Below are 23,383 nucleotides of genomic sequence, written 5' to 3'. Positions count from 1 at the left end.
ATGTATGAAACAAAGTTGGCCATGAGTTGATTATATTCGAAGCTAAGTGATGGCTAGTAGGGAACTCAACATGTTATTCACTCTACTTTTCCACATGGTTGAAACTTTGATTTAAAAAGTACAAACATTTGAATTTTTTAAAATTTCAGTAAATGAAAATGTGATTAACCAGTCTACCTTGTCCAAAGTCCTCCTCACAGTAAATAGTGTTAAATTTTACTAAGAATCATTTAATTAACCATAAAGCCAGAATGGCTTATTATTAATAAGCCTTAATGGATGCAAATGAGACTTTCCAAGCTAGGCTTCAATAGTGCATGAACCGAGAACTTCCAGATGTTCAAGCTGGATTTGGAAATTGCAGAGGAACCAGAGGTCAAATTACCAACATCTGTTGGATCATAGAAAAAGCAAGAGATTCCAGAAAAAACATCTACTTCTACATCATTGACAGTGTAGATCACAACAAACTGTGGAAAATTCTGAAAAAGATGGGAATACCAGACCACCTCACGTGCCTCCTGAGAAACCTGTGTGCAGGTCAAGAAGCAAGTTAGAACCAGAGATGGAACAACAGACTACTTCTAAATTGGGACAGGAGTACATCAAGGCTGTATATTGTCATGCTGCTTACTTAACTTATTGCAGAGTACATCATGCAATATGCCGGGCTGGATGAACCACAAGGTAGAATCAAGATTGCCAGGAGAAATATCAATCACCTCAGATATGCAGAGGATACCACTCTTGGCAGAAAGTGAAGAGGAACTAAAGAGCCTCTTGATGAAAGTGAAAGAGGAGAGTGAAAAAGCTGGCTCAAAACTCAACATTCAAAAAACGAAGATCATGGCATCCAGACCCATTACTTCATGGCAAATAGATTCAGAAACAATGGAAACAGTGACAGACTTTATTTTCTTGGGCTCCAAAATCCCTGCAGATGGTGATTGCCGCCATGAAATTAAAAGATGCTTGCTCCTTGGAAGAAAAGCTATGACAAATCTAGACATGTTAAAAAGCAGAAACATTCCTTTGCCAACAAAGATCCATCTAGTCAAAGTTACGGTTTTTCCAGTAGTCATGTATGGGTGTAAGTTGGATCAGAAAGAAGGCTGAGTGCCAAAGAACTGATGCTTTTAAAATGTGGTATTGGAAAAGACTCTTGAGAGTCGTTTGGACTGCAAGGAGATTCAACCAGTCAGCCCTACAGGAAATCAGTCCTGAATATTCATTGAAAGGACTGATGCTGAAGCTGAAACTCCAATACTTTGGCCACCTGATGTGAAGAATTGACTCATCGGAAAAGCCCTTGATGCTGGGAAAGATTGAAGGCAGAAGGATAAGGGGACGAAAGAGGATGAGATGGTTGGATGGCATCACCGACTCGATGGACATGAGTTTGAGTAAGCTCCCGGAGTTCTAAGCTCCAGGAGTTCATGATGGACACGGAAGCCTGGAATGCTGCAGTCCATGGGGTCACAAAGAGTCGGACATGACTGAGCAACTGAACTGAACTATTTTTAGGTTATCCACCCTGTCTGAAACAGATCACCAGAACTTTTCATTTTGCAAAACTGAAACTATATATCTTGTCAACAATAGCTTCTCTTTCCCCCTGCCTCCCAGCCCCTGATAACCACCATTCTACTTTCTGTTTCTGTGAGTTTGACTAGTTTCGTTTCCAACTCATATAAGTGGAATCATACAATAATTCTTTTTTGCAACTGGCTTGTTTCACTTAGTATAATGTTCTTAAGATTCATCTATGTTGTATGTAGCATGTGATAGTATGTCATTCTTTTTTAAGGCAAATAGCCCATTGTATAAATATATTTCACATTCTGTTTATCCATTCATCCATATGTGGATGCTTGGGTTGTTTCTACACTTTGGCTACTGTGAATAAAGCTGCTGGGAACTTTGGTGCACAAACATCTGTTCAAGTCCTGGCTTTCAATTCCTTTAGATATACACCCAGAAATGGGATGACTGGGTCATATGGTAGTGCCATTTTTAATTTTTTGAGGAACTTCCAATACTGTTTTTCATAAAGGTTGAACCATTTTTTAACCCAGGCAACAGGGCACAGGGTTTTAATTTCTCCACATCCTCACCAATACTTGTTATTTTCTGCTTCTTTAATAGTAGCCATCTTCATGGATGTGAGATAATATCCATTTTGGGTTTTGATTTTAATTTCTCTGATGATTAGTGATATTGAACACCTTTTTACATAGTTGTTGGCCATGTGTATATCATCTTTGAACAAATGTTATTATTACCTTTGATACAATGTCACATCAGCAGATCTGAGAGAAAGACAAAGCCCAAGAGCAAATCTTTGAGCTTAAGTTTTGGAGAATGTAATTTTAGATTCTGTATCAGGTTTGAATGGGATTAGTTCTTACACTCAAAGAATTATACGAATCTCACAAGTGTGAGATCTTAATCAGAATGGGCCTGAAATATTATCTAGTCCAATCTCCAGCCTTGACAAGAATATAAGTAGATTTCATAGAGTAAGTTTACATATATTTAAAACACAAAATTAATTTATAAAACTACTAAATACTTAATGTAAAAGGAACATATCTATGAAACCACATTTAATACACTTGATTATAAGTACTAAAGGATATGAAAAAGTGGCTACACATTAAAAAATAAAACTAAAGGGAAAGCCATCAAAATATTTGCAGTACTCATCTCTAGAAAATATAATTATGCATAGTTTTCTTTTTCATTCCTGGCATTTTCTGTTTTTTTTTCTTTTATAAGTGGAAAAATAGTAATATTTTTTCTTTTTTAATTAGAAAAAATAGCTATTTTGTATGTTAATTTGTTATTGAGGAGATCAACTTTCCCAAATTGTGGTCCACTTATCACTTGCATCAGAACTGTCTGGAGATACACTTAAAATCCAGATATCTGTAAACTATTATATATAAAATAAGCTACAAGAATATATTGTACAGCACAAGGAATATAGCCAGTATTTTATGATAACCATAAATGGAGGATAACCTTTAAAATAGTGACTCACTATATTATATACCTGTAACATATAATATTGTATATAATTATACTTCAATTTAAAAAAGAAAAGAGAATCTGCCACACACAAAACAATATAAAATAAAATGCAGATTCCATGACCAAATCCCAGGCTTCCTGAGTCAGAATCCCTTCACGGTGTGGCCCAAGAATTAACATTTTAAACAAATACCCACAAGATTCTCATGCATATTAATAAGAGTTAATAAAGAGTTGATTAGGAGTTAAAAGCTAAAGTGCCTTCTGTCTATATTCTATATGTAGGCTAGAATCTCTATACAGTTCTCCTATCAGCATACAAACAAGTCAAAATCCTGCTGCACTGGATTCTGAGGAAGTGAGGGCATGAATCCTCTTCCAGCAAATCTGAATTTTCTTGATTTCCTGGTGAAAGAGCTATCCAAAGGGTATAACAACTCCGCTGTAGAGACCAGAGGGTACCAAGGAGTTGAAGTAACCTTAAGTCATTCAATAGCAGTCCTCATGAGTGAGTGGAGCCCATGCTTATGGACTACTTGGCCCTGTTCATCACCTTTGTGTTGCCTTGCTAGCCCTCTAAACTACCTTTAACTGTTCCTCATCTGTGGAGTGGAGATGCTAATACCTATCTTGTCAGATTCTGTTTTTTTAATGATGCTGGAGACTGAAAGGTCAAAGTAATCCATGCCCTTTGAAGCATATTTTGAATTAGACACAAAAAACTTCCTAATGATGAGTTCTATTACACAAATGATAATAATAATAATAACTAGTATTCAGCTCTCATTATGTGCTAGATACTGCTCTAAGCACTTTATAATACTTAATGCTTATCATCCTAACAATCACATGAGGTAGCTATTATTATCCTTACTTTACAAGTGAAGAAACTAAGGCTCAGAGAGGCTCAAGGTTCAGAGTAAAGAAGGAAGTGGTGGAATCAAAACTTGAACCCAGAACACAAACACTTAACAACTTGAATATAGTCTCTCTCTACAAACTTATTTTCTCACTAATAAAATATACATATTTGATATCAGGCAGACTTAACTATTTTTTTCAATTCCTAAGAATATTTTTTATGAATCCTTCATGCAGAAAAATTGCTTTGCTAAGAAAATGAATGAAATTGGCCTTTTCATATTCACCTAGCAAATAACATCCTTTATGTCTTAAGCAAAAATGAAATGATAATCTATCCAAAAGGTCATGTGAAAATATTAATAAGCAGTGGATGGAAGAGAGGGAAGAAGGAATTGCATCACTTAGGTAGGATGTTGAATCTATAAAGTGAATCAAGGAATTAACCTTTTAGCAGTTGGATAGTATTTCAACAACATTAATGCACCACATCATTCAATACATGGTTTACCAAGGAAGACTCTCCCCTACTCAGTGGGCATTTTTAGAAAGTGAGCAAGTGCAGGCTGTTTCCTGTGAAAGGCCCTTGGGGTTTGACTGTGTGATGCACTGTCTGCTGCTTCCCATCAGAGAGCAATTTCTGGGAGGGAGCATTACAATTTCTCCCCTCAACCTACACTTTCCCAATCCCAAGCAAGATTACTGTTCTCAGAGGTTGTCCCCTCTGTAATAAAGACAAGAAAACGGACAAAGGTGGCAAGAGCTCCCTCCAGGTTTTTACCTTAACCAGGTAGAAGGAAACATCTTCCATCAGCCAGGTGTATTGGAAGAAGCTGGCCACTGCCTGTATATATTTGTTATTAAGCCCACGTCCTTCCATGATCAAGGAAATAAAAAATAGTTTACCTGTTGTGCATTTGTGCTAAGTCGCTTCAGTTGTGTCCAACTGTTTGTGACCCCATGGACTGTAGCCCCCAGGCTCCTCTGTCTGTGGGTTTCTCCAGGCAAGAGTACTGGAGTGGGTTGCCGTTCCCTTCTCCAGGGGATCCTCCCAATCCAGGGATCAACCCAGGTCTCCTGCATTGCAGGCAAATTCTTTTACCATCTGAGCCACCAGGGAAGCTTCTCTTACTTCCAACTAAAACGCTAGGCAAAACTACACTTAAAAACAGTGGAGCAAAAGAGACCTCTGACAAACATTCCACCAACCGAGCCGTAAAAGAACCATCCAGTGTGTCAATATTCAATAATCCTTCGAAACCTTTCTCTCATGTCTCACAAAGACACTGTCACCTTCAAGAGCAGAGAACCACCTATGAGGCTACTTTCTACAGAAGCAACCCTGTGCTCTTTCCAGAAATGCAGCAGCTCCGCCACCTGCCTTCTTCTTCTTCACAGACCCTCCTTTCCTTTACTCTGTCTTCGTTTTGGTTCCCAATGAACCAAAAACAAGAAGAAGCCAACAAGAATACACATGCCAATAGTTCATTTCGGTGTTGGTATCAGGAAATGCCAGCAGGGAAATACGCAAGAATGGGAGACAACCAACGAGGAGAGTGTTTTCAAGCACATGAGCACTATGGGTATTGGGTGCTTAGTCCCTCTGGGGAATTCTGGGAACCAGCGTAGATCCCATACTTCTGAATTACTGCATCTGAGAAGCAAGGGCACTGGAGATTTATAAACCAGCTCCTACCAATCATTAGTTAAGGGCTGCTCCTGGGAGGCATTAAATCTCCGCACACTCAACCTCCATACTCACAGCTGGACCTCCAACCACTAGGGAAAGTCACTGATAGGTGGTGCACTTGCTGGCAGTTGGTACAGCCTCAAGGAGACATGGGCAGGGCACCAACAGCATCTGCTACTCTGGTGCCTGAGATTCCAATCTAGTACATGGAGACCCATTAATAAATGTCAGGGCTTGCAGAATAGGGAAGAACATCAAGAGTTCTGGAGACAGGCTGATTGGTTTCAAATTCTGGGTTCTTAAACTTCCCTAAGCATCAAATTCCACAAAGGATTATTGTGGGGATTAAATAAGGTAATTCACATTTTAAAACAACAACAACAAACACCCAGTATTGCGACTGACACATAGTATGTATTCCCCCAAATGCTAGTTATTAATATTATTCTTAACACTGGATCCCCTTAAACCTGACCAGACCTTAAAATGTTCTGCTTGGCCAGTTTGCCCTGCAGGAACCCAGAAGTTCTAGTCTTGCTACTGGCACAGCATTTACACTGACGTCAGCAAGTAGAACAGTGAGCCAACTAGTCTTGAAGATCGGGCCAGAGGGAGCCCTGAATTCTCATCAGAGGGAGAAAGGGTTATCTGAAGCTGAGTGGGGCTCAGTAGATCCCACAAAATGGATACAGATCTCCCAAGGAAGTCATAGGTTTCAGGACAGGACATGGTCCGACTCATCCCCTCCATATTATTTTTCTGCCTAGCCACTCAGTCTTTAATTTTTTTTCTGTTTATGAGAAAAAGTAGTGGAGGAAAGAACTAGCACTTATCCTTCTCCATAACAGGTTTCAACACAAAAACATAACTGTGTTTTCAATAAGCAAGTATTTTTGGAATTCCTGAGTTCAAATAAAATTACATGGTTCACATGCTGAAGGCATTTTTTTTTCCCAAACTGGTTTTCCTCCCCAGTCAGTGAAGACCAGATTTTGGGAAAACTCAAACTTTCATTAAAGTTCAGCCATGCAGGATATAAAAGCTGGGTGGGTCCTGCTTAGATTTTCCTTTGTTGCTAAATATCTCTACCTGACAGCAAGAACAGATTTTGGAAATCTGTACACAGGGCATGGAGAGAGCTATGAGGCCACATAAGGCAAAAAAAAAAAAAAGGAAACTTTGAGAAGAAAATGTATCATATTTTCCAAAAAGCAAAAACCACCAGTTTTTCAATTCTTAAGATAGTGTCTGGAAAATATAGTAAATTTGTTTCAGTAACAATGCTGTGTTCTTCTAAATTGCTCATTGATAATGAAGATTGTGATTGAATTTCAAATTTTTGAAAATGCTTAGCCACTAATGTTTATAGGCCCTCGATTTAAAAAAATGTTGCCTTCTTTAATTAAAATAAACACATATCCTCCAACATCAATATTCAAAAGAGAATATCCACATGGAAAGGAACAGCTGGATCTTCTATCGCCCTGTGTCTACAGCCCACGCTCAGCAACAAGAGAAGCCACTGCAGTGAAAAGCCCATGTATTGCAATTCGAGAGTAGGCCCCCTCTCAGCAACTAGAGAAAGCCAGCACATAGCAATGAAGACCCAGTGCAGCCAAAGATAAATTAATAAATAAACAAAACAATAATATTGGTCTAGTCCAGAGCAATAGATTGGTTTGATTCCAAAAGCACGTCCTAATAAACTTCCTTACCTTAATCTGTGTCTTGAATCTAGTTCTCATGGCAGGTACCCAGAGCCCAGGTACAAATATCTAGATACCTTAACCCCTCAAGTATAGACCCAAAGGAGTAAAGAAAGAGAAAGGCAAAGCAGCCAATTATTGCTTGTATGTAGAGCTCTCTTATGCTCAGTTGACTGGTGGTTTTAGTGATTGATGGCTCCCTTGCAGGAGGAACTTTGTCTATCTCTCTCTTTTGAGGTTTCTGAATAATAACGATATTAGAATATAACTCAGTAAGTACCATATTTATAAAAAGTTATCTTACAGTAAAAACAAATTAGCAAAAAAGAATAGAGAAAGAGATTTAGAAATGAAAGAAATACTAACATATCTCACTTTGTACAAAAAAATACATGTCTGAAAAACTGGACTATGAATCATATTTTGGTGAGTTAAATTATATTTTAAAGTCAGTAGCAGAACTCACCATGTGAAGACTTTTATGACAAATAGTTTTACAGAGAAAAGAATTGCAAATTGAAATCACTAACTTCCAATTTGTTACTTTACGGAATCAGATTTTCACTCACTGAAATGATTTAAACTAAAGTATCTGTTATTTAAAATCTAAAGCCACAGCAAAACATCTAATATAAAATTGCATTAACTTCTGATTAATTACCCTTGGCCCAACACTTTTAGATATAGAGGGAGAAAAAGTCACTTCAATTAACATATTGTGATATTGTTCTTAAGAATATTAGCCAAATTCTTTTCCAGTACTGGAACTCTATTGTATTATTTTTGCTCAAAATAAATGAATTGGCAAAGACTTAGTCTCTCCCTTAAATAATTTTAATTCTATTGTTATGTTTTGGTAATGGATTTAAACTTCATCCTGATGTCTCTGAGAATAGAGAAATGAAGGTTGGGGACTGACTTCCTCTTCTGCCAAAGAGTGTTTCCTCCGCTAGATTAGTAGTTGCAGAGTAACCATGGATAATTTGGTACCAAATCTGGACAGAGGTTTGAGAATTTGTCTTTAGCTCAAAGCCAGCAATTCACATTTAAATAAAATGTACATTTGGATGTATTGCTCAAATTTCGATAAGATTATGTTATTCGGGAGGAAATCAGTCCTAAGATGACATCTATTTACAGTGGAATGAGGAACTTCCTTGGAGGCTAATCATGTAAGTAGACCTGTTATTACAAAACTACCTAAGCTTGCTTATACGGCATGAGAGGCAACAGGCACAAGTACCTGTCAGGAATGTCCTTTGGAGAGGAGGAATAGCAGATACTCAGATCCAAAACATTGAAATGAGCTCTCTTGAGAAGAAATGCAGAAAGGTGCAGAAAGACGCTGCTTAAAAGTAGGCTTCTATAGGTCACAGGTCGCTTCACTTCTCTGGGCCTCTTAGGGTTATGTGAAAAGACAAAGAGACATTTTGTGCTCAGTAAAGAAGGTAGCAGGGAAGGAGTGGCCCTATTTCCTTATATGGAGGAAGTCCCTACAGGCCCACAGCTCCCCAATTCCTTTCATAGAGTCAGCTTCAGCTTCTCCAACTCTTGGGCCTGGTGTATGTTTAACTCCATAATGAATGTCACCACGGGTTTGGGAGGAGGGAAAGACTAGTGCAGATTACAGTCTACCCTTGTGGGTTCTGGTATGTCCTTGCTCCCCCCATTTCACATCCTGTCTTCCCATCCTGTGGTCTTTAGCTCTAATATCAGATACAGGAACAACAGCTTCACATAGACAGTGTAGCCAGCTTCTGGAACTGCATACGGTTAAATCCCCTATAATAAATCCCTTATTGCATTAATTTCTCACAGTGGTTCTGCTTCTTTGAACAAACCCTGACTGATACATTTGGGCTGAATTTTATTTGTTTGTTTTTTACTATTATAAAAATGCTACCATGAACATTCATGTTTGTGCTTTCTGGTATACTTGTGCTAAAATCCCTCTAAAATAGATACCTAAAGAGTACATATTTCTGGATTGTAGGGTATTCAAATATTCAACTTTTAAGATAATAAGATTTTTAAATTCTTGGGTAGTTGTGCCAATTTATACTCACAGAAGCATTGTTTAAGAGTTCCTCTTGGACTCACAGACTTAGAGAACAAACCGGTGGTTGCCAGTAGGAGGGATGGGAGGAAGGGATGTTTACGGAGTTTGGGATAGACATGTACACTCTGCTATATTTAAAATGAATAAACAACAAGGACCTGCTGTATAGCACATGGAACTTGATGGAGCAGCCTAGATGGGACAGGAGTCTTGGCAGGGGGGATAGATACATGTATATGTACGGCTGAGTCCCTTCTCTGTTCATCTGAAACTATCACAACATAAAAAGAGTTTCTCTTGATCCAAGTCTTTGCAATCTCTTAGTATTAATATACTTCTTAATTTTAACCCACCTATAGAGTATATATAGTTTCTTATTGTAATCTTAATTATAACATTTGTATGATTATTAATGAAGGTGGAGAATCTTTGTATATTTCTATTCTCTACATTTTCTCTTCTGTAAAATGACTATTCATGTCTCTTACCCATCTTTCTATGGCATTGCTTGATGTTTAATTATTGATATACAGAAAGAGTTATTCATATATTCTGGAAACAAATCCTTTAATATGAAGTGGTGCACTGGAGCTGGCTTGCCTGGTCTCATAAGAGTAATTTTGTGTATCTCTTCCAAACTGTGTGTAAGACATTGTTCTGGTAGTTTGAAATAGGCTATGGTGGGATTATTTCCTCCATGGTAAACATCAAACCCTACAAATCATGGCTTTTCCCCCTGGAAAATTAGTTTTAAAACATTTACAAGCACACCACTAGTTATATATTTTGCAAATATCTATTCTTGGTTTGTGGTTTGTCTACAAATTCTTTTGTGGGGTCTTTTGAAGAACAGAAATGTTTTAATTTTAGTAGAGTCAAATTTGTTGATCTTTTCTGTTGTCAGTTTTGGATAAAATTGTGTGTGTGTTTCAAGAAATTCTTCTCTACCCCAAATACATAAAGATACTATTCTTTATTTTCCTTTTAGATGTTTAAAAATCAGCTTTCCCAATCAAGTCTTTAATACAACTAGAATGCATTTCCTATATACCCATGGGGTAGGAATCTGCTTTTTCCCCCTGTATTTCCCTAGCACCACTTGTTGACTAATTCTTCCTTTCCATAGTATGCTAAATACCACTTCTCTTTCTTCTTTGTTGATTTTTGGTTGTGCTGGGTCTTCGGTGCTGTGCACAGGCTTTCTCTAGTTGTGGCGTGTGAGCTCATTATGGTAGCTTCTCTTGTTGCAGGGCGCTGGCTCCAGGCATGTGGGCATCAGTAGTTGCGGCACTCAAGCTCAGGAGTTGAGACTCGCAAGCTCTAGAGTGCAGGCTCAGTGGTTGTGGTGTGCGGGCTTAGCTGCTCCACAGCTTGTAGAATCCGGAGATTGAACCTGTGTCCCCTGCAGTGGCAGGCTGATTCCTATCCGCTCTACCACCAGGTAAGTCCACCACTCCTCTTTTATATTATGTCCATAAATACATAAATCTGCTTCTGGAATCTCTACTATTCCATGAATCCATTTGTCTACTGCAGCATCAGTACCACACTCTCTTCATTCTTATGACTTTATAATTAAACTCTTGAAATCTGATACAAGTCTTCCTACCTTATTCTCCAAAAGAGTCTTTGTTATATATCAACTTTTGTTTTATCTGTACAAATTTTAGAATCAGCTTATCAGTTTTAGTCAGGGTTGGGGGATGAAAATCCCATGGGATTTGGAATTAGATTATATTGAATCTATAGGTCAAATTGGGGAGAACTGGCAACTTCACAAAAGAGTCTTCCTATTGAACATCTTCCACCATGTATTTCTGTGATAGGTCTTCCTTGATGTTCATCAAATAGAGTTTTGGAATTTATTGCATATAGGCCTTATGAAAGAGGTAGCTTATGTTTTTTTAATTGTTATGGTAAACTGCACCTTTTTTTTCAAAATTGGATTTTCTAGCTCTTTTTTGCCAGTGCTTAGAAGTATATTTGATTTTGTGTATTGGTCTTCTATTCAGCCATGTTACTGAGCTCTGCATTCATTACTAATCATTTGCCTGAAGATTCACTGGAATGTAGACAACTATATTTTTATGAAAAAAGACCACTCCAATACTTTTACCAGCTACTGCTTCTCCTATCTTTGTGCTCTATTATTTCTTGTCTTACCACACTAGTTAAGAAATACATTATAATACCAAATAGAGGTAAATGGACTTTCCTTGCTCCTGAACTTTTTAGGGTTTGCTTTTCATTTTTCCATCATTAGGGATATTACTTGTTACATATTTAGGATGGTCATATGTTCTTTCTTGTTTAATGTTAATGTGGTGAATTATATTTATTTTCTAGTATTTAACTTCACTTGCATTTCTGGATAAATCCAAAATTGCTCTAGATATTTTATCTTTTTAAAATAAACTCTTAAAATTAGCATTTGGGGTGATATACTGGACAAAGGGATGATTCACTTTCCAAGTGGGATGGAGCAGGTGGTACAAGATTTCATCACACTACTCAAAAGGGTGCATAATTTAAAACTTATCAGTTGTTTGTGTCTGGATTTTTCCATTAATGTTTTCAGACTGTGGTTGCCTACAAGTAATTGATAGCATGGGAAGTGAAACTGTGGGTAAGAGGGGACTACTGTATTAGACTTTTTGATTGCAGCCAATTTGATAAGTAAAAAGAATACTGTATAAATATATTCATTTTCTACTAAGGAAAAAAATAATAAAAGTTATTTTAAAAATCTTCAAGGATTCAAACGAGGAAGAGACAGCTGTTTGGAAATGAAGGGCAGGGGAAATCTTGGAGGAGGTAGCCCTAAAGCAGTGTCAGGGATAATAGGTAAAACTGTGGCAGTAGATGCAGGCAGGGGTGGCAAAACATTCAAGGCATGAGCAGTCCAGAGCGGGTGGCATGAGCAAAACATGGAGAGTGGAAAATTGTCTTACATGTAACCTAGTTTGCCTAAAGTGAAAGGGGCACATTCTGGGTAGTGAGGGAAACACACCTCATAGAAAGCAATGAATCCTTAAACCCGGGACTCCCAGCCTGGTGGCGCGTTACACCCACTGCGGATTTTGGAAACAAACAAAAAATCAATGCCTGAGTCCCAGACCTCAAACCAGTTAAATTAGAATTTCCAGTAAGATCTTTCTAAAACTCTCTAAGAAATACATTTTTTTTAGTTCAAAATTGAATTAAAATTCAAGCTTCACTATCTCTTTAAGAGAAATGACAACAAATGTTCTGTGTCTCAAAATAATTACTTTCTACTTTCAGGGGGTAAGATCATTCACCAAGTGGGTATAACTCACAGTGAAGACTACTTGCACACCAGTGACTGGGGGCAGCCAGCATGTCTGCCCCAGAATCCCTCCTAGTGAGACTGCTCAGAATGCAGTGAAGCGCTGCTCTGACACTAGGTGGAGCCCTGGATTGTCATTAGGTGAAAAACTCACACATCAAATAAATAGAATGTGGAGGTGGGGGGGAGACATTGCAACCATCTACTCTAATCCCTACTTTTATGTTTTATTTTTAATTTTTTTTTATGTGTGCAAAATTTATTACTTTTCAAACAAGTTATATATTCACTTGGTTCTAAACATACAAGGTCAAAGGCTATACATGCCCTTTCCATGGTGGATAGTCTCTGCCCTCCAGACCCACTGCTACCTGCCTCCACCCCCGAGAGGCTCTTCTGTGAGGGTGCACTGACAGCGTTCTCTGCCCTTGGCTTGCTGATGGGGTTTGCACTGGCAAGAGATAGGAGGACAGGAGAAGAATGCAGTCAGGGTCTCTATTTAAACCCCAGCACCTTCTCTGCTGGGCTGTGTGTTGGAAGTCTGTGGCTTCTTCTATACCTACAGCTCGCTCGCTCTCTCTCTCTCTGGATTCAGGTAAGCATTATTCCCCCGTGTCCCTTGGGACCCAGGCATGGTAATGACTTTTCCTCTGTAGCTAGTCCAAGGGTGGACACACCACCATCCTTTGTTGGGTGCTTATCCCCGTCCACACCTTTGTAACTCATTCTTTCATTAAACTCCCTTTTGAGTGTACTTCTGCTGGTATCCTGATAGGTACAAGCTTCCTCTTCACATCTCTGTCCCCCAGCCACCCAGTTCTGAAGCAATCAATTCTACAGGTTTCCTGCATGTATAGGCTTCCATTGTGGCTCAGCTGGTAAAGAATCTGCCTGCAATGTGGGAGACCTGTGTTTGATCCCTGGGTTGGGAAGATGCCCGGGAGAAGGGAATGGCTACCCACTCCAGTAGGTACTTAATCTCTTTCAGTTTCATTTTCCTCACAGGAGAAATGATCTATGTAAAAGGTTATTCCTTATAACAGCATATAGGGATGCTGGAAACAACCTAAATGTTTATTGAGAGGGGACTGGCTTAAAAAAAAAAAGGTTTGTACACCTATAAATGGAATATAATGCAGCCATAAAAAAGAGTAAGGTAGAGGCCTATAAGCTTAAATTTTAGCATACTCCAGGAGTACCCAACCTCTGGATGTAATGCCCGATGATCTGGGGTGCACAATGAATGTAATGCACTTGAATCATCCCCAAACCATCCCATCCACCCACTGGTCATGGAAAAACTGTCTTCCACAAAACTGGTCCCTGGTGCCAAAAAGGTTGGGGACTGCTGGCATATTGTATTGTTCTACAACAACATATGGCTGGATGCCATCACTGACTTGATGGACGCGAGTCTGAGTGAACTCCGGGAGTTGGTGATGGACAGGGAGGCCTGGTGTGCTACGATTCATGGGGTCGCAGAGTCGGACACGACTGAGCGACTGAACTGACTGACTGACAACAATATATACTAGAAATCATTCTATAACAGCTTATAGACCTCTACCTTACTCTTTTTAATGGCTGCATTATGTTCCATTTATAGGTGTACAATCCTTTTTTTTTTCCTTTAAGCCAGTCCCCTCTCAATAAACCTTTAGGTTGTTTCCAGCATCCCTATATGCTGCTATAAGGGATAACCTTTTACATAGGTCATTTCTCCTTTAAGGAAAATGAAACTGAAAGAGATTAAGTACATTGCCTAAGGTTAATTCTCGGCAGAGCCCAAGTCATTGTGGTCATCCGTCTGAAGGATGAAACTGCAGTGAGCTGCACAACGGGATCTGAATCTTACTAGGGTCCCTCCCCTGAAAAATTTACTGCACATTTCCACTCTTCTTAAACTTCCACCATTATACTTTCATTCCCAGTATACTGGTTACAGGAATGGACTCCAGAGCCCCAACACCAGGGTAGTTTCCTGCTTTATTATTAGTAGGCCATGGGACCTTGGACAAGTCACTTAGCCTTTGGGTGCTCAGTTTTCTCTGAAATGACTCTTGCCTCATGGTGTTGCAGAGAGCAGCAGGTGCTTGGTGCAGTGCCTGGGGTACACGAAGAGGCGCATGAGCACTGCCTCTTATTGGTGGTGTTGCTATCATTTCTTTGGTTTGAGGCTGTGCTCCCATTTGAGCGTTCCAGTACAACCTGAGGAACTAACTCATTGTGTTTCACCAACAGTTTGTCTTCTAAACTGAGATCATCGAGATGATCAGATCACTTCTTAAAAACAGATGTAGATGAAGAAAAACAGGCAAAAAATTAGGGAACTTGGGGCCTTAAAATGGGTCCTAAAAGAGAAGGGACTTTCTAAAGACAACTCTTCCCACCTCACAATTTGATTTTGGTTTTCCTGTTCAAATGTATTTAAAATAGTGAGACCCACAGATATATCTGCCTGCTGGACATGCTCCCCAAATACCTTACAGTTTCCAAGCTAGACCCACTGTTCACAAGCCCTTCACCAACCTCCATCCTTTTTTTTTTTTTACTTTATTTTACTTTATAATACTGTATTGGTTTTGCCATACATTGACATGAATCCACCACGGGTATACATGAGTTCCCAATCCTGAATCCCCCTCCCACCACCCACCCCCAACCTCCATTCTTTACCAACAAAACCAACCCAGTTGTTCTCCCACAGTCCCAGAGCACATTTAGGTAAGTCCATTTTAAAAACCCTCAAGATAAGGGCTTCTCTGGTGGTCCATTGGTTAAAAATCTGCCTTTCAATGCAGGGGACATGGGTTCGATCCCTGGTTGGAGACTAAGATCCCATATGATTAATGTGCTACAATGAAGCCCCAGTGTAGCAAAATAAGTAAATAAAATCTCAGAATCACCCATGACTGCTGTATTTCACATATTTCATGGCAAATTTGTTATCAAACCCTGTAAATTATTTCTTCCTAATAGTTTTCAACTTCATTCCCACTCTTTCCTCTTTATGTCCTCTAAGACTACCTTAAATCAGACACTTGTTATTTCAGTATTGCTGTCATTTCAATACCACTGTAATAGCTTCCCCTCTTTCTCCTTCCTCCCTTTCTTACCTCTGAAAATATGTATTGAGTGACTATTATTTATCAGGCCCTGAGCTGGCAGAGGGGAGGCAAAAGAGAACAGACAGAAGGATCCTAAATCTCACTCTAACTTTAACCTGATCCTAATCCTCAATTTCATTCTCTCTTCATAATCTGAAGAGAGTCAGACATTAAACAGATACATAATTGGTTCAGGATAACAGAGATCTTGCTTTCTACTCCAGGAGGTCAGGGCTTCCTAGTCTGAGGGTTGCATTATAACCCTTACTTTGGAAAGTGTCTGGAATGGTAAGAACTGGAGTTGTGCAAGAGGAGGGGAAAGGAAGTAGACAGACCCTAAGGAGAAGGGAGAAGGCATAAGACTGGCATGGATAGGCTACTGGGAGGGGCAGATGTGCAGGAGGTTCTACAAGTGCCGGGAATCTGATTGCAATTGTGCACAGTACTCCAAAGGGATTGAGACCTCTGCTGGGGGAAGCCTGGATGCGTGCCTGTGGAAGCCTGGCCTGAGCCCTTCAGTCTCAAGGGCAGTGGCAGGAATCCCTTGTGGCAGACCTGTGATCAAAAGAGAGGACCGTTGTGGGAGTGTCTCTGCAACCTGCTGGGCAAAAGAGCCCAACAGAGGCTACAGGACCAGCCAGCAACAGAGAGCAAGCAGCACAGTAGTTACACGACCAAAGAGCAAGACAAGTCTCCACTGTCATGCCAATACGTAGGCCCTAGGGCCTAACATGACCCATTTTGGGATGGGAGGTAATAACTGCAGTTTCCTCCGTATAAGGGAATAAAATGCTGACTTCATGTCATGAGCCTTATGCCATGAGCCATTTCTAGAAGGCCAAACAGGCTAATTAATTTGTTCTTTCTTCAAAAGAAAATAATCCAAAAAGGAAATAAATATGTTTTTAAAAATCACCAATTAGTTGTGTTATCACGAGCAGGCCAGGAGTCCCCTATGGGTCTCAGTTTCCCTGTCTTTAAAATGTGGGGGATGATGCTAAAAGAGTTCCAGCTCTACCATCCCAAGGTTTTTTATGATGTCTCCTCCAAAGAACAGAATTGTTAATACAATAACTTGAGAGTTTCTTTCTTGACTTTAACCATGTGGGTTGCCCTCCCAGCTGACAAAATGAAAGCTGATGAGGTATTTACGTCATTAACAGAGTTTTTATAACTCCTGCTCGTTCCCCTTACGCTCTTCCTGTATGCTGTCTTCTTTGAGGGCACATGACCTTTCTTTACTTGAGGCAGATCATGTGAAATATACCCAGGAGACCTTCTCACCTGTAGCTATTGGCAGCAGAGAGAGGGGAAAGAAATCCGTCAGTTTAAGAGGTTTTTCACACTAAATGAACAAGAAAACTCACCTGTCTCTCCCCAGTGACAGTGTTAGCTCAGGGGCTTCCCAGGTGGTGCTAGTGCTAAAGAACCCAGCTGCCAGTGCAGGAGACATAAGAGAAGAGTGTTTAATCCCTGAGTCAGGAAGGTCCCCTGGAAGAGGGCACAGCAACTCACTCCAGGATTCTTGCCTGGAAAATTCCATGGACAGAGGAGTCTGGTGGGCTACAGTCCATGGGGCCGCTGAGTCAGACACAACTGAGCAGGCGTGCACACACACAAACCCCTTCAGACAGGCTTCCCCAGGCAAATAGCCAGCTTCTCCCATGGACCTTGGGAAAAGGGGTTGTTAAGAGAATGCAGCTTTACTGAACTTGGCATTTAATTACTCAAGTGGGTTTAATGTTGGACAAGGGTGGCTAGAAGGAGTCAATGTAATTTTCAACTGGTTGGGGGGGTGGGTAGATTGCTAGACGAGACTTAGAGGCACAGACTCCAAGACAGATGGCCAGTTCTTATCACTGGCTTGGCCACTTAACAGCTCTGTGACTTTGGGCAAATTGCTTTCTGTCTCTCATATATAAAATGGGGACAATAACAGTATCTGGTTCATAGGATGATTGTGAGGATTTTATTATGAAGCTTAAGTGTGAGTTAGTTGTAAAGCACAAAGAATAGGTCCTGACACACTGTGAGAACTTTGCGGTTGCTAGTGTTGTTTTTTATATGCCAAGCAATACAGTTTGCCCAAAACATCTTCAGTGCTTAAATCAGAGGTTGAAGTTTACAGCTTCAAAACTCAGCTTAAAAGCAATTCTGTATCATTGAGTAAGAAATTTAACAGCCTACTATGTGGTTTCCAAATCTGAGGTTAGATCACCTCATGGGAACTGGGTAAATGACACACACCCCCCGCCCCTGCCAAAGAGTAAAAATGTTATGGACACTCAGAAGAACTGTCTTACAGGTGACAGTCTAAGTAACAAAATCTGCAGAGTCAATCTTTTTCAAAAGGATACATCTGAACTGCTTGATAAATAACATTCTGGGATTTCTCTAACTTTCCTGAAAGGAGTTTTTTGGTGTGTCAGTATCTAGGTGAAGACAATGGCACCCCACTCCAGTACTCTTGCCTGGAGGATCCCATGGGCAGAGGAGCCTGGTGGGTTGCAGTCCCTGGGGTCACTAAGAGTCAGACACAACTGAAGCGACTTAGCAGCCGCAGCAGTGGCAGCCAGTATCTAGAAAGGTGCTTTCAGCTTTTCTTCAAGATGTAGAAACAGCAAACAAGGATGTCAAAACCTTTCCTGCTTGGCTAAAAGGAAAGCCATGTGACAGACCAGGAAATCTGCACTGTTATCCACTGAAGGAAGTGATCAACAGTCACATATTTTCTTAATTTCTGAATTTAACATTTAAGATTTCCAGAATAGTTTTTACTTGCACAATGCCACTGAACCTCAGAGTGTAAGAGCATAGCCTACCTTTCGTTTACCAACTGAGTGTGAGAACAGCTTTCAGGTGCTGATTTTCTCTGTGGCTTGAAAAGTTAACGTAAGACATTGCTAAAGTTGTGCTGGGCTTCCCTGGTGACTCTGTTGGTAAGGAATCCACCCGGTTGGTGACAATAGGTGGATTACCATAACCTCTCTCTCTTTTTTTTTTTGCAGGGGGGGACTTCTTTAAACTTTTTTTTTTCCTAAAATGAGAATGAGTTTTTTAAATAACTGAAAGCCTTTTTAAAATGAGTATTTGCTATTTGGCTGATTTTCTTTAAAAAAAAAACAACAACAGTTAATTAGCTTGCCTTCCTTTTAGAAATGGCCCAGGGAATAAAGACATGAAGTTAGCACTTTTTATGCCTTAAAAAGAGGAAACTTTGCAATTGCCCAATTCTCAATTCCAGCATAGTCCATGGGTCCTGGGCAGTAAACAGTGTTAGGTCTCATGATAGTGATGTGTCAGAAAGACCTCATTTCTACTGTTTTTGACAGTGACTCTTTATCACACTGATCACAAGTGCTGGTGCTAGATAACTAGACCAGAAAACCCCTTAGATGAAAAGATAAGGCCCCAGATGCTTTCTAACACCTCCCAATTTGTTTGTTGGGGTTAAATCTTGGTGAGAGGTAAATGTAAGTTTGATGATCTTATACTACGTTCATTTGTGTGCATGTGTGTGTTTAATTTAGGTTTTGTTTTGAACATTTTATCCTGAAGTCACATGGTAGCATACAGTATTTAAGATTCTCAGTTCCCCTTACTACAGAACCACCAGTTGTAGCTTCAGAAACTGGCCTTAATGAGAATAAGATGATATAAGAAAGCAAAGCCCAGGTTGGGTTTTTGCAAGGTATTAGGATGTTTCTCAAAAGAATCCCTTTCTCAGTGCTGAGGTGAAATTGCTATTTCAGTGGAGGATGACTAGCACTTCTGCACTCTCTTACTTTATGGTCATTGACAGCTGTAAACTCCCTGCATATATGGCACCTACTTCATTTCACAGAGTATCACACACTCTCAGGAAGATAAAAAATGTCCAAGCCTTGGTCCCAACTTCCAGAAGCTTCCAGTCTTATTGGAGAGACATTCTGTGGAAACACCCAAAGAGCTCATGCAAAGCAGATCGAATGGACCCCATTTAAAAGATCTGTGTCAAGATGTTTCTTTATCCGGGTTGTGCCTTTCTCAATAAAGCCCAGGCTCCTAGCAGTCATGGGAATCTCATTTTCACAATCTAATGCATGTTTTGTTTCTGACTTCAGCCCCTCTATTAAATGCATGGTTTTTTGTCATCACGTCTTCTTGTTCTCAGGACCTTCTTGCTGATTTTAGGAGCTTCTAAATCTTATGACCAAATAATATCCTCAGAATCTTCCTCATATTTCCCTAGATCTGAAAAGACATGACTATTTAGCACTGATTCTGGGCAGCCTATTTCTTTACTGGTTCTAATGAGTCTTCTAAAGGTGTTGACTATAACCTTTATATCTTTTCACCAATACTTATTACCATCCTTTTTAGCAAAGTGGAGTTTTTAAGTCCTTGCCTTTTTATCAGCAATTAGCAAATTCCAGACCTCTTGCTTACAATTCAGTTAATTTTAGAACTGAGTGAAATTATTGTCTGTGCTTTGCTTTTGTGCTTCATTTCTTTTTCTTATCATTTATCCATTCAACAAACATTTCATTGAACACTGAACTATGACAGGCACTACACTAGTAAATAAAAACATAAAGGTGAAAGAGACTTGATTCCTTCCTCAAGGACACCACATCTGGTAGAAAAGACAGAAAATCAGCCCATATGGTACCTTTGTGTGAAAGAGAAAAAGTCCTCCTTGCCTCCTAGCAGAGGCAGCTCTGCACTAGGCCTCCACTGACGCAGCAAGCAGAGAACAGGATGGACTTCAGCCCCTCTTGCTTTCCTGACCAGGGATCCTTGTCCTTGGGCGCAACCTGAGCAATCCTATGCAATAGCCCTGGACATGGAAACCGCATGTTATACTACAATGTGATAAGCACAGAGAAGAGAGGGCCTGACCATCTGGTAGGATGGGAATCTGGGGGAGGTTTCATAGAAGAGATTAAGTGTGAGCTGAGACACAAAGAAGCTCATTCAGTGAAGGGGCTGAGGAGCAGAGGGAAGATGTACAAAGCCAAGCAGGTTTGAAGAGCACGGCATGTTTGAGGCTTTCTGAGTCACTGATGATGGCAGAATGCCAAGTGGGGGCTGAGGGTGGAAGAGATTTGACAAGAATTGAAGCTGGAACACACTATAGCAATGGTCTAGGTCCTTGCTACTCAAAGTTCTAGACTCCTCCATAGGGCAGCTTTGGCATTACCAGGCAAATGGTAGAAGTGCAAAATCTTGGGCCTCATCAAGACCTATTGAATCTGAACCTGCATTCTAACAAGCAGAAGTTAAGAGAGTTAAAACTGTCTCCCTCTGGAGAAAAGGATTAAAGCTGAAAGAATAGAGCTTTTCCTTGTAACTGGATTGTTTTTCATTATTAGCTCTTCTGTGTGATCTCGCTTTATAAACCAATGTACATGAAACATCTGGGGAAAAAATTAAGAGAGTAATTAGGAAATAAGAAAATAAAAGTGGCATGGCTATTCTTAAGGGTGAAGAGCAAAAAAGAAAAAGGATAACTGCTGTGCTTCCCTGGTGGTCCAATGGATAAGAATCTGCCTTGCAATACAGGGGACACACGTTCACTCACTGGTCTGGGAAGATATCACATCCCTCAGGGCAGCTAAGCCTGCGAACCGCAACTACTGAGCCCACAGGATCCAACTGCTGAAGCCTGCAAGCCTAGAGCCAGTGCTCCCCAACAAGAAAATCCACTGCAATGAGAAGCCCTCGCACTGCAACTAGAGAGTAGCCCCACCTCGCCGCAACTAGAGAAAGTCCGCATGCAGCAGTGAAGACCCAGCACAGCCAAACAATAAGATAAATAAATAGAAATCTTAAAAAAAAAAATTGCCCAGGAAGGAAGGCAAATGAAAGTGATCTATGAAGCTCTGTTTCATCCTCTTCTCTTCTGCTTCTTTTTGCCCATTTATTCATTCAACAATTCAGCTATTTAGTGTATATATTGAGCACCAATTATTTGTCCGGCATGGATATCTGCATTTTCCTAGTAACTGCAGGGATTCCTACACACTTTCAGATCTCACAAGAGAGCCCAAGAGATCCCTTCCCCAAGGGGTCTGACAGCCACTCTCTTCCCTGTGCTAGATCCTCTCCCTCTCTAGCCCTGGGAGGGCCATCAGGGCAGCAAGAACAGTTGAAGCTGGGAGGCTCTGGGGTTTCTGTTCTTTGCTCAACCCTCTGCATGTGGTTTCCCTGATTCTTTTTCTCCAAGGGGAATCCTAAGTGGGGGAAAAAAAATCCAGGTTCAAGTATGGCTTCAGGGTCTGTGGAAGATCATGATTGGACCTGACTGAGTGAGGGGCCGGTTCTGGTTTTGGTAAGCCACTGAGGTAAGAGCTGGGGTATATCCCTCTGAGCCACTGACTAATTTCCCCTCAAAAGGAGAAGACTAGGCTGAAGCGTTTGAGGTACACATAAGGGACCTTTGGGGTAGGGGAAGCAAAAGAGAAATAATGCTTTTCCCCCAAACTCTGTCTGGGAATTCATCACAGAAACCACTTAAGGCAAGAGTGTCATCATTCTGTGATAGAAAACCATGTTACCACAAAACACAGATGACAAAAGAAAGGTGAAGTGGGTGGCATGGTGGTTGTCTGGTGTGGTTTTTTAAACAGATTCCACAATATGAGTATAAAAAGACCAGTTCAAATGCTTGCCATGAGTAAGTCGCTCAGCTTATGTGTTCTCTCTGTGTGTGGGTTCAAGATCAGGAGACAGGGGAAACAGGGAAGAAATATGCAAACATCAAGATTCTACCCTTGTGCTGCCTGCGCAAATTTAATCTTTGAGATGATAAAAATAACAGTCTTGCTCAGATTTATGCAGAAAGAAAATATAATTGAGACCTCCTAATGTCTCTCATTTCCTTCAGAAAGTCTATAGGTACTAAAGACTTCTTTTAAGCAGCCCCACAGATTGCTCGAGTTTAAAAAAAAAAGAGACAAAAAGAGGAAGAAAGAATTTGTTGTAATTTGATATGTGGAGACCATGTTGAGGTTTAAATGGCTGGTTTTTTCTTAGAATAACCCGTGCAAGAGTGTTGTAATTGAAAGTGAAAGTGACACTTTCATGCATCTGTGCCCACCCACCAACTGTTACTGGTCTACAAAGCCCCATGTGGTTGGTGCTTTATAAGAGGGCTACAAATGATCAAGCTGTAGACTGCAGATGTGCCTTTATATGTCAGCATGATTTTGCATGAATGAGGGATTTTTTTTTAAGCTTTAACTTTTGGGGCTGTATATATAAAACAACCTGTGTTTTAAACAACAGATTTACATTAACCTTCAAGGCAACTGATTCCCCAGGACAGACAGATATGGCTCCTTTACTCCTATCACCCAAGAAAGATTAGTTGACTTTGTCATGATCTGCCTGAAACTGCTTTTTACCACTTCTTTTTCCTCTGCGGCAGTTTTCCAGGTGGAGAGGAAGTGTCTGAACCTGTGCCCCCTGTGTCCTGGGTTTTAGTTACAACTGGAGGTCAGTGTCTACTGATGGGTAGTTACTTATGTTTGCTTGGAAGCAGAAACATATCTCCCAATATGTTTTCCTTTTTAAGTATGTTTCTCTCCCAACATACACTTTCCTCTGTGGTTTGGTGTAAAGAACTTTGTTGTTACA

General features: G+C 40.2%; 1 protein-coding gene and 1 long non-coding RNA gene across 5 annotated transcripts in view; one reads left to right on the top strand and one right to left on the bottom strand.

The window, feature by feature from the left end:
• PDCD1LG2 (programmed cell death 1 ligand 2) overlaps positions 1-23,383 on the bottom strand; it is a 126,672-nt gene that overhangs the window by 3,580 nt on the left and 99,709 nt on the right. The window lies entirely within an intron of this gene.
• LOC138433595 (uncharacterized) overlaps positions 1-23,383 on the top strand; it is a 79,022-nt gene that overhangs the window by 3,787 nt on the left and 51,852 nt on the right. For all 3 annotated transcript variants that reach the window (XR_011254368.1, XR_011254370.1, XR_011254369.1), the window contains exon 2: positions 10,600-10,790. This is a non-coding gene — a long non-coding RNA (uncharacterized lncRNA). The remainder of the gene's footprint in view (positions 1-10,599; positions 10,791-23,383) is intronic.

This window comes from Ovis canadensis, chromosome 2, assembly GCF_042477335.2.
Source record: "Ovis canadensis isolate MfBH-ARS-UI-01 breed Bighorn chromosome 2, ARS-UI_OviCan_v2, whole genome shotgun sequence".
NCBI classification, from domain to species: domain Eukaryota; kingdom Metazoa; phylum Chordata; class Mammalia; order Artiodactyla; family Bovidae; genus Ovis; species Ovis canadensis.
The sequence above is the reverse complement of the archived record's forward strand: the minus strand, read 5'-3'. Positions and strand labels throughout refer to the sequence as shown.